Genomic DNA, 15333 nt, shown 5'->3' with positions numbered 1-15333 from the left:
ATCCTTGGAGTCCTGTAGTGCGAACAAAGAAGAGAAGATAAATTTCAACAATGTAATGATCAAAGATATAAATGAAAAAAGAAAAATATTTTCTTTAAGAAATTGAATATTCAAATCTTCCGAACAAGCGGCAAATAGAAGCAAAAGAAGGAAAACAAATACAACCTCAATAGGACGCAAACATAATCAAAACCTCTAATTAGGGAGGCTAGGCATCCAATGATGGCGTGTACCCTAGTTCATATAAAGTGCAAGAGGCAAACACTTTAGACCTATCGCACGTCACTTTGGGAAAAACCTAGTAATGCATGAATCAGGGGAAAGCAACCTTGAGACATGGAATTAGGAGCGAAATAAAAGCCTACTCGGCAAAGTATCCTAGGAAAACAACTCACGGTAATAAGTTCTCTGTCAAGTGGTGTAGAAATACGACCAGGGCGCCGAAGTAAACGGTTGAGATAAGAGTGCTTGGAGGCGTCTGGAGCGTTTCCATCCATCCTTAGAAAGTCCTGGCTACGATACACTCGGTCCTCAAGAAACCCCACTTCGGGAGTGTACTCGTAACCAAAAGCCTAATCGGTGGAGGGATAAGAGATCACAAAAACAACTGATTATTGTAAAACTGGATGGGAGGAGACCAACCTAACCCGTTAAGGGTAAGCTTCCTTGAAAGGGAAATCAGGGGAATAAGAGGGACGACGCCCTCCACTAGAGAGCTGAATTGTGTCAAAGACAACAATGTCATGGGGTTATTACTCACGGGGGTACTTAGACCTATCGCATTGTCGCGCGAAAACATCCTACAGAGGCAATAATACGAAAGATATGATAAGGCGAGATCAATGGACTATTGCTTGAAAAAGTAATGGTCGCTTGCGATTTCGTCGCCCGACCAAAATCAATCCCCTGGGGAAAACATAAGACCTACTAAACAGATGGAGGCTAAATAAGATCTTTAATTAGGAAGGCATGATAAGACCTCGAAAGAAACCCTAGAAGGACTTATTATACAATGCTCATTATTATGCAGGTGAAAGTATCGCAGAGGAAATATAAGATAAAACATGTGGAGTTTACATACAAAATATAAAGGCGAACATATTACATACAAAGAAAAGAATGAAAATTTTAAACCAACACCGAGAAAATATAAGTGAATTACAGCCAGGAAGGCGCGAAAGAATCAACATAGCTGAGACAGGTACGAACATAACTTTCTATATAATATTGTATTTTGAGATGAATAAACGCATATCATAGTCAGAGGGGCGAGTATATCGCCCAACTTATTAATCTAGTCCCTTAATATGTGAAAATGAAAGCAATCTTTGAGTTAGGATAAAATCACTTAAATTCCTCCTTCAAAGACGAAAAACATAGGCAAGTATGAGAATACAAATTAAAAATGCAAGTGTTATTCGCCTTTTCAATCAGAATTAAAAAATATATTGGAATATTATATGTCATGGCAACATAAAGTGATGTGAATCCTAATATGATTATTAATATCGAATTAACTACTGGATTGGTTGGTTATAATGTCTAAGATAGGACATGGTAGTGCCTTGTTTCTACTTATGATCAAATGCAGGACGAAAAAATGTACAGCACAGAGTAAGAAGGAAGAAGGGACCTTCATAAAAAATCAATCCCCTCCAAGCTTGGGAGCGCCCATATAATTATCCAAGAAAAATTGTTACATGTACAACTGGAGGAAAAACGAAAGCGGAGAATCAAAAACAAAGTTGGATCTTACATCTAAGAAGAATGGACAATGCGAGCTTAAGAAGAGGTCGGGTGAACAGGACTATCAGTCTCTACATGCGATACAATCTGAATGGTATTGTGATCACCTTCAGTATTAGCTGCATCACCATCAAATGTCTCTGCCCTGACAGGAGAGGAAAGCTGGGAATGTCTATCTAAAGAAAACCTTTACCTTTATTGCCATTCAAGTTGTCATCCGCGGAAGGATCTTCTTTTTATCATTCATCTTCATATTCTCCCTCTACTTCCTCTTCTTCATATTCCTCATCATCACTGCTGGAGATATCTTCTATCTCCTCATTTTCCGAAACTTCAATAAGTTTGAGATCAAGCAGGGGATGCCCGTACTTGTTGCATATCAGGTCAGTAATGGATCGAGAATGCTTGTTTCGCTCATGCAAAGCATTCTTCTTGATGTTGGCAATAGAAACCATAATTTTTCGCTTTAGCTTGGAATATTTGGATTTCCTTGAAGAAAATGGCAGCTCTAATGCATCCAGCTTCTTAGAAAGGTCATCAATCTCCTGGAGGTGGTTCTTCTCAGTCTCTGCAAAGAAAAACAAAGGAGATCAGCATCGCGCACGATTGAAATAATTAGAAATATTACATTCACCCACTGAGGCAATCTTCCAGGACAACCTTCTTTTTGAGAAATAATCGCCTTAAGGGTTTCAGCATGCTTAATTTCCAAACTGTCGCACTTAGCTGCTTCAACCCTAATATTTTCAACAACACGTAAGACCCATTCGAAATCTTCGTCGCTCTCTACAAGCAAGTGATAACGGATCATGTTCTCTCGTGCAATCAAAGGCTCATTCTCGCCTTTAATTCGATCCCTATGGACCCTATCTGCATTAGCGCGAAGAATATTCTCCTGAACTTTCTCTAAAAGTTGGGTACCCTTAGTAATTCTTTGGTGCTTCTCTGTTAGCAAGGCGTCTTTTTTCTCTTTTAAATCCTTAACTATACCCTTATGAGAGCGAAGTTGGGTCTTAATTCTCGTTGACGGATAATGTTTTCCTATACTCAAATTTAATATCCTCATATTTTAACTTGAGTTCCTCCATACTGTCAACTCCTAAGTCAAAAGTATCTAGTCGATCAGACATAGAGTTGAAGTGCTCTAGGAGGATCGAGTCTTCAACAGGGAAGTTGATTGCTTTGTTGGATAGGTTGAAAACCTCTACAGGCGAATATTATTAATGGGAATAAAAACGCAAGGTAAAAGCTCGCGACAATATTCCAAGGCCAAGAAAATGGCAAACTTACCCAGTAGTTGGGAATTCCTATTTCGAAGATTAACCACAGCAGTATCACGGGAAGATAATTCCCTTTGAGCTTTGGAAACCTCACTCTCAAGATTACGGATTTTTTCGCGGTGATCTCGATTCAAAACCTCAGATCGTCAAGAATTATGAATTGTCATTAAAAGGGTTATTAATACAAGTCATGATAACCATCGAACATCAGATGATCAACAAAAAGTACTTACCAAAAGTTCAAAGGAGGAATGAAGCTCCGGACTCAGAGCAGAGGCAACATCGCGCAAAGAATCGTGATCCAAAGAAGGTTCAACGCAAAGATTCATCATCGCGCTACACACATGAGCAAGGGCAGGATCACTGATGACCGTTAAAACGGAGATGAAGATCCTTGAAAGAAATCTAGTACTCGCATGAGCATTATTGAGGGCGAAGGCCCTATCTTGAGAAGAGGACGAACTCGGGCCTGCATGAGGCAACTCCCCAAAAGATCTGTTGAGAAGAACTTCGTTTCCAAGACCTCCAAGATGACAAGTGACGTGAGGCTGTTCATGCGATACGGCCGCATCGATTGAGGAAGTGTACAGACGAAGGGTTTGATTGGATGGAGGATTCAGTTGAAGATCTTTAGCCTTTGGAGCAGTTTTTCTCCCCTCGAAAACACCTTTCTTCTTAGGACTTGGAAGTAAACTCTGATCCTTGTCCTTCGCCTTGGAAATGAGATGAGCTTTGTTGGATTTGGGAGACCTACTCTCAGAACTAGAAGAATCATCCCCAGACTCGCCCTATGCACACCAAGATAGGTAAGAAACATAGGCAACAATTTTATTTAAAAGCGAGACAAAAAATTATTTCTTACTTTCATGGAGCGCGTGGACTTCGTCTTGAGCGATTCTTTGTTCTCCTTTTTCTTTATCTAAAATTAACAACATTCATAAGTAAGGCGCAAAGATAAAGAAGTGAAATGTGAAGATGGAGATAAGTACCTCCTCAGCTTCCTCAGGCCAATTAAAAACCCAAGGGTTATAATCGGGGAATTGAAAACCTTCAGGAGGACCCGCGCGATCAGATCCATCTGCATCCCTACCCCAAACATAAAAACCCTCAACGATGAGGGGAAACTTCATCCAGTTGGGATCACTTGAGAAACGAGTGGAATCGTTGGAGTCGCTATGAAAATCAACATCCCTCATAATTCTTTCATTATCAGCTATATCTTTTTGTTGCATGAAGCGGATACCCCAAAGCCTATCTTCATGGGCGGCAAGATTGACGCAATAATGCTTAAAGAAGGAATCCACAGTATATTCCTCACGCTTATAAGTTTTCGCATAATCAGGATATAAAGACTCTGCCCCAGCTGCATGACGAGAAAACTCAACTAGAATTCTGATAACATTGCCACACAATTGGTATATCGCCCAAGGAAGTTCCAAGCGCAACAGAATCTCATAAAAGAGGGGAAATTCTGGATTGAAAAGAGGAATGGGTAAGCCAGCGCGAAGTTGTTCCAACGAAACAATAATCTTGATCTCACTCCACTTTTCAAGAGCGATCCATTCTCGATCCAGTACATTAGAGTAAGTCGAATTTGGAGGGACTATAAATTTAAACCCTTTCGGCTCCAACTCCTTCTTAAATATTTGGATATCCTCCTGTTGCCGTTTACCTTCTCTCGGAACCATTAATATGGGAATATCGGATGAAGAAAAATTAATCAAGCTGATCAGTGACCTAATCAGAATATTTGATCAAGAAACTTTGATGATTAGGATTTTGATCAAATCAAAAACGAACAGAAGCGACCGAGATAACAGAAGAGGGTGGAATCGAAACCGTAAAAGAAAATCGACCACCTTGATCAGGAATTCAGCAGCAACATCAGTAACAAGAGAATTTTTTTTGCAGAAGATGAAAGAGAAGAAAAGGTAAAAAAGGAAGTGGGAAAGCGTGATAAATAGTCAAAATATTTTGTCTCTCATTCGCATTTATTAGAAAACCAATAGGCGAAGGCGGTTACCGGTAAAAAAGGAGAGAAAGTAAAGACGTGTCAATCAATGAAAAATATAGTCAACACGTGTAGGTGGTTGCACAACAATCGCAGAATAATGTCGGTGGATTTGAAGAATGCCAAAGGAGAGGGTTGATGCGATAAAATAAATTTCTCTCACCATTCTTCCTTCTGAAAGATCAGTGCGAGAATAGGCAAAATTTGGATACAAATATCGCTCAACCAATGAGAATGCGAGAAAGGCATTTAGCAACAAGGTATCAAAGGAGAGGATCATAAGTCCAATACGTCACTACTGACGTACGTGATGACGTTAAGAGAGTTACACAAAACATGTGAATGCAAGCGCGATGACTACCGGATGGTGCGATAGGATCGCTCTATTAGATCCGAAATAAGGGGCTTTATTAGTTGTACACCGTTATCTGTATTAGCTGTCCTTTACTATGTATCCACATATAAGGGACGAGAAGACATTGTACGAGACAGAGATCTTTTTGAGAGTTTGTTTACGAAACTTAAGAGATAGAAAGTTGTTTTTCTCCAAGTTAGGGTTTCTTTACATTTATATTTGTAATAGTCCATTTCCTTAATAATAATATTTATAATTTCCTCCATCATGTCTTATATCTGTTTCATATTACTACAAGGGTGTGACTATAGGATTTCCTGTAGTTACATGATTGATAATCATAAGTTTGTGATTCGGTTGAACAATGCGGGAACTAGAGGTTATGAGAAGAATGTTGGGTCGAAAACTAGTATGTTGTTTGTGAATCGCAATATATTGCATATTTTTGCTAGAAGGGACTCGTGCTTTTGTCATCCATATGGTTGAAAGGTTGCGATTGTTATGAATATTTTTAAATCAATACATTTGATGGATCATACAAAATATGGAATTATACGCATAAAGCTCCGCTGCTTATTACAAATACAGCGTTTCGTGTTTTATGTTCTCACATTATGAATTATTATCCGTTGGAATTATTTACGCTAGAGACCGGGAAACCTTTTTTAGAATGGGATCCTTCACATAATGGAAGTATGTTTCATTGCTCATCTTTTATGCAAGCTGTAATGCTTGCATTGGGTATTTGCGATAAAGTTAGTATTTTGGGGTTTGGGAAATCTGTCATAGCAAAGCACCATTATCATACTAGCTAACAGGACGGCAGAGCTTCATTTGCACGATTATAAAACAGAATAAGCTTTATATTGCGGTTTGGTTGAAAATTGAAAGGTAATTCCGTTCCTTGATAGCAAATTCGTAGTACGTCCGATAGTAATATATCATTAAAATTTCATATATGTTTGAAATGTTTTCTGATATGTGGGATCAATTGTGCCTTGGCTCTGGTTTCTTTATTTTTATGTTGTAATTGTTAGAGCACTGCTCGGTCGAAATCGCAAGCGTTGCTATCTCAAGATTGTTGTCCAGTTTAGTTGCCAAAACTACAAGTCTTGATTTTTAGTCTACTTATAGCTAAGTCTCGGATTAGGATAGAAAGTGTAGTTGAGCATTAGACTTCACGACATTCATCGATCAAAGACGAAGAACTACTAAGGGGAGCTTGTGGAACTTCATCAACAAAAGGTATGTGGAGACTTGAACTCATCTATCACTCAAAGGTTTATCTACTCTATCTCATATTTGAGACAAAAGTTGTATAGTTACATAGACTTTTATTATACACATTTGATATTTCGAGCTGATTTTAACTCGCTTACATATTTCTCGAAATATGTGTTGGTAAGCTTTCGCTTTAACCAAGTTCATCTTATATTCTTGACGAAAGTCAAAAGATGATCATGTCAAAATCACCTTGTAACATCCTACGTGATTTGTACGAGACGGTCATTTGATGTAGACTCGGAATGTTTCTTATTGATTATTCGATCACTTGAAAATTGTTTCGAAGCTAATAGTTTGTGAGAGACATCTATTGTCGTCTTCTAAGAATGTTTCAATGATAGAAATGGGAGTTAGAACACTTAACCATAATTAGATTATAAGAACAATATGCGTACTTGCATATGTGTTGATCCAAGACCGGAATATAGTATGCATGCCCCAATGCATACTGGCGAGGTCAGATAAAGTCCGAGAGCTAGAGTATGCGTACCTGTACGCGTATTGGCGAAGTCAGTTGATGTCCGGGTACTATAGTATGTGTACCTGTACGCGTACTGGATTCAAATGAAGCTTGGAAGTGTATGACAATATGCGTACCCGTTTGCATACTTTCGAACACAGACCAAGTCCGGCTACTTAGGTATGCGTATCCATTTGCATACTTGAGTAGGTTATGTTCTATAATCGGTTTTTTCATGAACTAATACATTTATATATTAAGGAATGCAATCTTTTGCAAATCGTGGCTATAATGTTCATGAATTGGTTCGAGTGAATCAAAATAGATTTTGCTTCAATTGTGTCTTGTATACTTCTATGAGTATATAAACAATTGAACAAATCTAGAACTAGTTTTATTTGAGTCATTTGAACTAGTTATGGTTAAGATGAATAAGGTTGATATGAAAGTATTGATATGGCTAACTTCGGTTACCTATTGTTGAACTAACAAGGTGCGCACATTTAGGTACGGTTATTCATATCTAAATGAAGTCACTTTTCATTTGTGTGTAACAAGCTAAGTTCGATCTAACGGTTGAAAGATATTAGCTTGAGTCTAATTAGGTTTTCATATAACGGTGAATATTGAATGCTTCGTTACCAATGTACAATTAATTGCTAACCCTGATTTCAAGAATATATAAGGGAAAACTCTAACAACTGGGAAACTTAATCCCAACATCTCTTGTGTGAAACTAGATGTGACTAGAGTCGATTATCCTTTAACCTTAGGTTTTTCAAAAACCCTGTAGGTTAACGACTTGAATACTTCATTGGGATTGTGAAGCCAGACCCAACTATTTTCTATGTAGTTGTATGTTCTGATCTTTCTGTTTTCTATCCTGATTGAGTACTATCTTCTCTAATATTTGCTCGAGATTTAATCTCCGATAGGCAAGATAAAAAGTAGTCACAAACATCTTCGTCTCATCGTTTGTGATTCCATAATATCTTGTTTCGCTACCATATGATTAATAATATTTTGAGGTGATTAATATTTGTAGGTTGTTCTTCGGGAATATAAGTCCGGTATATCAATAGGTTCCTGTTCACCTTGATTTATCAAAAAACGGAACAAAACTCATAGGTATATGTGTGGGAGACGGATTTATCTATTCAATAGACTTTTGTATGTGAGACAAATTGGTTTATGAAGTCTCCGACTTTAGGTCGTAGAAACTCTCAGTTGTGGGTGAGATCAGATAAGGGATTCAAGTGCGCAGAATCCGGCGTGGTTCTAGAGGCGTAAGGAACGCGACTGTTTCTTGATCAGTGTGAGATTGGTTAGGTCTCAACTACATTCCAGTCCAAAGTTAACTTGGAGTGGGCTAGTGTTTGTAGCGTCTTAATACAGTGTGGTGTTCAAATCTGGACTAGGTCCCTGGGTTTTTCTACATTTGCGGTTTCCTTGTTAACAAAATTTCTGGTGTCTGTGTTATTTCTTTTCTGCATTATATTTTATATATAATTGAGATATCACAGGTTGTGCGTAAGTTCAATCAATTGAGAATCCAATCTTTGATTGTTTATTAATTTGATTGACACTTGGATATTGGTTTTTGATAAGTTATTTCTTATATTCAATCGATCTAGTAAATTCCTTTGTTTGATTGCAGATTGAATTGAGAAATTGAGATATAACTGTTCGATATACTTTTCTTAAGATTGAGTCTGACTGTCAAGTTGATTCTCTTGAAAGTATATTGGAGTTAGTCCATACAGATTGCTAAGTGAAACATTGGGTGTGGTTGTTAGACCCCCACTTTTTCAGTAATAGTAGATCATAAAATATAGTTACGTGCCAAACAGCCTGGTAATTTATGTTGGATCGACACAGATACGAAAATATGGAGCCAGACTTGTGGCACATATATTTTGCGTCCCGAAACTTCCATTTATTTCTCAGTTTCTTGTTTTGGGTGATCCTGAGAATACCAAAAGCCTAGGAGTTAATTTTTGAAGTATATTAGTAGTGGTTTTGATTGTGAAGATAAAAGGTGTTAGAGCACTGCTTAGTCGAACTCACAAGCGCTTCTATCTCAAGCTTGTTTGTCAAGTTTAGGTGATCAAAACTACAAGTCTTGATTTCTAGTGTACTTATAGTTATGTCTCAGATTAGGATAGAATGTGTAGTTGAGCTTTAGACTTCACGGCGTTCTTCGATTGAAGACGAAGATATACTAAGGAGATCTTGGAGGAACTTCATCAACAAAAGGTATGTGGAGACTAAAACATATCTATCACTCAAAAGTCTATTCTATTCTATCTCCTATTGAGACTAAGTCGTATGACTACATAGAGTTTTACATTATACACATTTGATATTTCAAGCTGAGTGTCGCTTATGTCTTTCTCGAAATATATATTGGAAAGATTTTTTCTTTAGATACATTCATCATCATTCTTGACGAGTTTAGTTGGAAACAATTTATTTGTTGGAAACTAAATATTGAGTCAAAAGATGATCATGTTAAAATTGCCTTGAAACATCTTACATGATTTGTGTGAGACTGTCATTTGATGTAGACTCAGAATGTTTCATATTGATCATTCGAATATTTACAATTACTTATAAGGTAATAGTTTGTGTGAGACAGCTATTGTCGTCTTCTAAAGATGTTTCAATGATTGAGATGTGAGTTTTGAACAATTAACCATTGTCTGGATATAGAAAAGTATGCATACCAGTATGCAAACTGTTGTAGTATGATTCAGGTCCGGATACCAAGTTTGCATACTAGTATACGAACGATTTTAACTGTTAAAGTCCAGGTACCAAGTATGCATACCAGTATGCGAACTGTTCTACTGAGTTAGGTCCGGAACGACAGTATGCATACCGGTTTGTGAACTGTCGGAAAAGACCAAAGTAAGGAACTTAATTTTGCGTACCCATTTGCAAAATGAGTTGGTTTTAGTTCTAAAATAGGTTAAGTATGATTCCATACTCATGAACAAATACATTTATAAATTAAGGAATGCAATATTTGCAAATCGTGGCCAAATTTTCATGGATTGATTCTCATGAATCAAATCCGATTTTGTTTCAATTGTGTCTTGTATACTTCTATGAGAATATAAACAATTGGACAAATCTATTAGATTCATTTGATTTTATCTAGAAGTGTTAGATGAATATGGTTAATACAAAAGTGTTCATATGGCTAACTTCGGTCAACTGTTATTGATCCAACTCAATATACACGGTATATTTCATTTGTGTGTAACAAGATAAGACCATCTAACGGTGGAGAGATATTGCTTTGGTTTTAAGCAAACATAGCTTGAATCTTAAATCAAGTTTTCATCAAACGATGAATATTGATTGCTTTGTTTTAAATATATCGAACCTTGATTAGAGACTATATAAGGGATAACTCTAGCAACTGGAAAATATAATACCCACACCTCTTGTGTGATACTGGTTGCGACTAGAGTCGGTTCTCCTTTAAACTAGGTTTTTCCCAAAACCATTATAGGTTAACGACTTAAATACTGCATTGGGATTCTGAAGCCAGAACTGTTATAGCTCTGTCAGGTCGAAGTCGCAGAGTTGCTATCTCAAGCTTGTTTGTCAATGTTAATTATTGATCAAAACTTTAAGTCTTGATTTCTAGTCTATTTATAGTAATGTCTCAGACTAGGATAGATTGTGTAGTTGAACATTAGACTTCACAATGTTCATCAATTGAAGACGAAGAACTACTAAGGAGAGCTTGTGGAACTTCATCAGATTATATCGAGACAAAAGTCGTATTACTATATAGTTGTCGATTATACACATTTGAGATTTCAAGCTGAGTTTAACTCGCTTACATATTTCTCGCAATATGTGTTGGTAAGTTTTCACTTCAACCAAGTTCATCTTATATTCTTGACGAAAGTCAAAAGATGATCATGTGAAAATCGCCGAGTAACATATTCCATGGTTTGTGTGATATAATCATTTGGTGTAGTCTTGGAATGTTTCGTTATGATTATTTCAATAAGTTGAAAATTTATTTGATGTTAATAGTGTGTGAAAAAGGATATTTTCGTCCTCTAAGAAAGTTTCAATGATTGAAATAAGAGTTTAGAATACTTAACCATCGTTGGATTATAAACATAGTGTGCATTCTTGCATGTATGTGATCCATGACCAGAACTAAAGTATGCATACCCATATGCGTATTGAAGTTGTGAAATTACGCGTACCAAGTACACATACCGGTACGCATACTTGCGTAAGGTATAGGTCCGTGAATTTATGTTGGGTTTTGGAAGTGTACTAAGTATGCGTACCCGTTTGCATACTGGCGAACCCAAACTCAGACGGATACTTAAGTATGCGTACCCGTTTGCATACTTGAGTGATTAAAGTTCTAAAATCGGTTGGCTCATGAACTAATACGTTTACATATTAAGAAATACATTCTTTGCAAACCATGGCTATAATGTTCATGAATTGATTCGAGTGAATCAAACCGATTTTTCTTCAATTGTGTTCATGTATACTTCTATGAGAATATAGCAATTGAACAACTCTTTAACTGGTTTCATTTGAGTCATTTGAACTAGTTATGGTTAAGATGAATAAGATTGATATGAGAGTGTTCATATAGCTAACCTAGGTTAACTACGGTTGAGCCAACATGGTCTACACGTTTAGGTACGGTTACTAAACCTAAATGAGGGTACATTTTATTTGTGTATAACAATCTAAGTTCGATCTAACGGTTGAAAGATATTAGCTTAAATCTAATAAGGTTTTCATCTAACAGTGAATATTGAATACTTTGTTACCAAGGTAACTTGATTTGAAAACTATATGAAGAGAACTCTAGCAACTGGGAAACCTAATCCCCATACCTCCTGTGTGATACTAGTTGTGACTGGAGTCGATTCTCTTTTAACCTAAGTTTTTCACGAAACCCTGTAGGTTAATGACTTAAAGACCCGACTATATTGCGTGATCTGATATTGCGTGATCTGATATTTGAGTATTATCTTCTCAAAGATTGGCTCGACATTTAATATCCGATAAGCAAGATAAAAAGTATTCACAAACATCTTCGTCTCATCATTTGTGATTCCATAATATCTTATTTCTCTACCATACGATTAAGATTATTGTGAGTTGATTAATATTTCTAGGATGTTTTTCGGGAATATAAGTCTGGTATATCAATTGGTTCTTTTTCTCCTTGGTTTATTAAAAGACGGAACAAAACTCGTAGGTATTTCTGTGGGAGACAAATTTATCAATTCCTATAGACCTTTCTGTGTGAGATAAATTTGTTTATCAATTCTTCGACTTTGGGTTGTAGCAACTCTTGGTTGTGGGTGAGATCAGCTAAGGGAATCAAGTGCGTAGTATCCTTCTGGGATCAGAGAAGTAAGGAGCACGACTGTACCTTGAATCAGTGTCAGATTATTAGGGTTCAACTACATTTCAGTCTGAAGTTCATTGGTAGTAGGATAGTGTCTGTAGCGGATTAAGACAGTGTGGCATTCAAAGATGGACTAGGTTTCCTCGTTAACAAAACTTCTGGTATCTATGTTATTTCTTTTCCACATTATATTTTGTTATATAATTGAAATATCACAGGTTGTGCGTTGAATCGATCAATTGGTAAATCCAACTTTTGGTTGTTGATTGAAATTGATTGATCCCTGAACATTGGTCTTTGGTACCGTTCAAGTTATTTCCCTTATATTTAATGAGGCTGGCAAATTCCTGTTTGCTGATTGCAGATTGAATTGAGAGATTGAGATATGAACTCTTTGATATACTTTTTTCTAGATTGAGTTTAACTGTGTAGTTGATTCTCTTGAAAGTATATTGGAGTTGGTCTATTCAGATTGCCAAACGAAATATTGGGTGTGGTTGTTAGACCCCCGCTTTTTCAAGACCCAACTATTTTCTCTGTAGTTGCGTGTTCTGATCTTACTTGTTCTATCATATTGAGTATTATCTTCTCTAATATTGGCTTGAGATTTATCTCTGATAGGTAAGATATAAAAAATAATCACAAAGATATTCGTCTCATTCTTTATGATTCCACAATAACTTGTTCTACTACCATATAATTAAGTTATTGTGAGGTGATTGTTATTTCTAGGCTATTCTTCGGGAATATAAGACCAGATTATCAATTGGTTCATGTTCACCTTGATATATAAAAAGATGGAACAAAACTTCGCAGGTATTTCTGTGGAGGACAGACTTATCTATCAGAATAGAATTTTCTATGGGAGACAAATTTGTTTATAAAGACTTCGAATTTGGGTCGTAGCAACTCTTAGTTGTAGGTGAGATCAGCTAAGGGAATCAAGTGCATAGAGTCCTACTGTAATTCAGAGGCGTAAGGAACACTACCGTACCTTAATCGGTATGAGACTTGGTTAGGGATCAACTACATTCCAGTCCGAAGTTAACTTGTAGTAGGCTAGTGTCTGTAGAAGCTTAATACAATGTGGTGTTCAAATCTGGACTAGGTCCCAAAGTTTTTCTGCATTTGCGGTTTCCTCGTTAAAAAAACTTCTGGTGTCTGTGTTATTTATTTTCTACATTATGTTTGTTTATATAATTGAAATATCACAGGTTATGCGTAGTTCATCAATTGGTAAATCCAAACTTTGGTCGTTGATTGAAATTGATTGACACTTGAACATTGGTTTTTGGTACCGTTTAAGTTGTTTCTCATTATAATCAGTCTTATGGATTTCTATTTGTTTGATTTGCTGATTATATTGAGAAACAAAGATATAACTCTAAGATATATTTTATTGATTGAGTCTGAATGTCTAGTTGATTTTCTTGGAATTATATTGGAGTTAGTCCATACAGAGTGCCGAACGAAATATTGGGTGCAGTTGTTAGACCCCTGCTTTTTCAATTGGTATCAGAGCAGGCAAACACGCTAAGACCTCATAAGTCCGTGTTTGAAGAAATCTGGTTATTATGGACGAGTCTATCTCTAATAACGTACCAGGCCAGAAATTACCAGATGTTTTTCAAAGCTTAGATTCACCTGAGTGACCTATCACATCTAAGCCAATATATAAACATTCTCTTGATGTAGAAACTGTTGATTGGGAAACACACCTAGAAGAACAGTTGGATGAATTTTCTGATGAAGGTGATTCATATATTAATAGAGATGTTGATGAGGAAGTCTCAGGATATGTCAAGGTTTTTAATTCGTTGGAAAAGAAGAAGATGAAAACTTCTCTTGTCACACCTCTTAGGGAATATAAGGAAGAATTATCAATTGGTTCATGTTCACCTTGATTTACCATATAGTTAACTTCGTAGGTATTTCTGCGGGAGACAGATTTATCTATTAGAATAGACCTTTATGTGGGAGACAGATTTGTTTATAAAATCTTTAACTATGGGTCGTAGCAACTCTTAGTTGTAGGTGAGATCAGCTAAGGGAATCAAGTGCGTAGAGTCCTATTGTGATTCAGAGGTGTAAGGAATGCTACCGTACCTTAATAGGTGTGAGACTTGGTTAGGGATCAACTACATTCCATTCCGAAGTTAACTTGTAGTAGGATAGTGTCTGTAGAAGCTTAATACAATGTGGTGTTCAAATCTGGACTAGGTCCCGAGGTTTTTTTGCATTTGCGATTTCCTCGTTAACAAAACTTCTTGTGTCCGTGTTATTTATTTTACGCATTATGTTTGTTTATATAATTGAAATATCACAGGTTATGCGTAGTTCAATCAATTGGTAAATCCAAAATTTGGTTGTTGATTGAAATTGATTGACACTTGAACATTGGTTTTTGGTACCTTTTAAGTTGTTTCTCATAATAATCAGGCTCATGGATTTCTATTTGTTTGATTTTCTGATTACATTGAGAAACAAAGATATAACTCTAAGATATATTTTATTGGTTGAGTCTGACTGTCTAATTGATTCTCTTGGAATTATATTTGAGTTAGTCCATACAGAGTGTCGAACGAAATATTGGGTGTGGTTGTTAGAACCACGCTTTTTCAATTGGTATCAGAGCAGGAAAACACGCTAAGACCTCATAAGTCTGTGTTTGAAGAAATATGGTTATTATGGACGAGTCTATCTCTATTAACGTACCAGGCCAGAAATTACAAGATGTTTTTCAAAGCTTAGATTCAACTGAGTGAACTATCACATCTAAGCCAATAT

Source organism: Papaver somniferum, chromosome 2, assembly GCF_003573695.1.
Source record: "Papaver somniferum cultivar HN1 chromosome 2, ASM357369v1, whole genome shotgun sequence".
Taxonomy (NCBI): domain Eukaryota; kingdom Viridiplantae; phylum Streptophyta; class Magnoliopsida; order Ranunculales; family Papaveraceae; genus Papaver; species Papaver somniferum.
Note: the sequence above shows the minus strand (reverse complement) of the source record.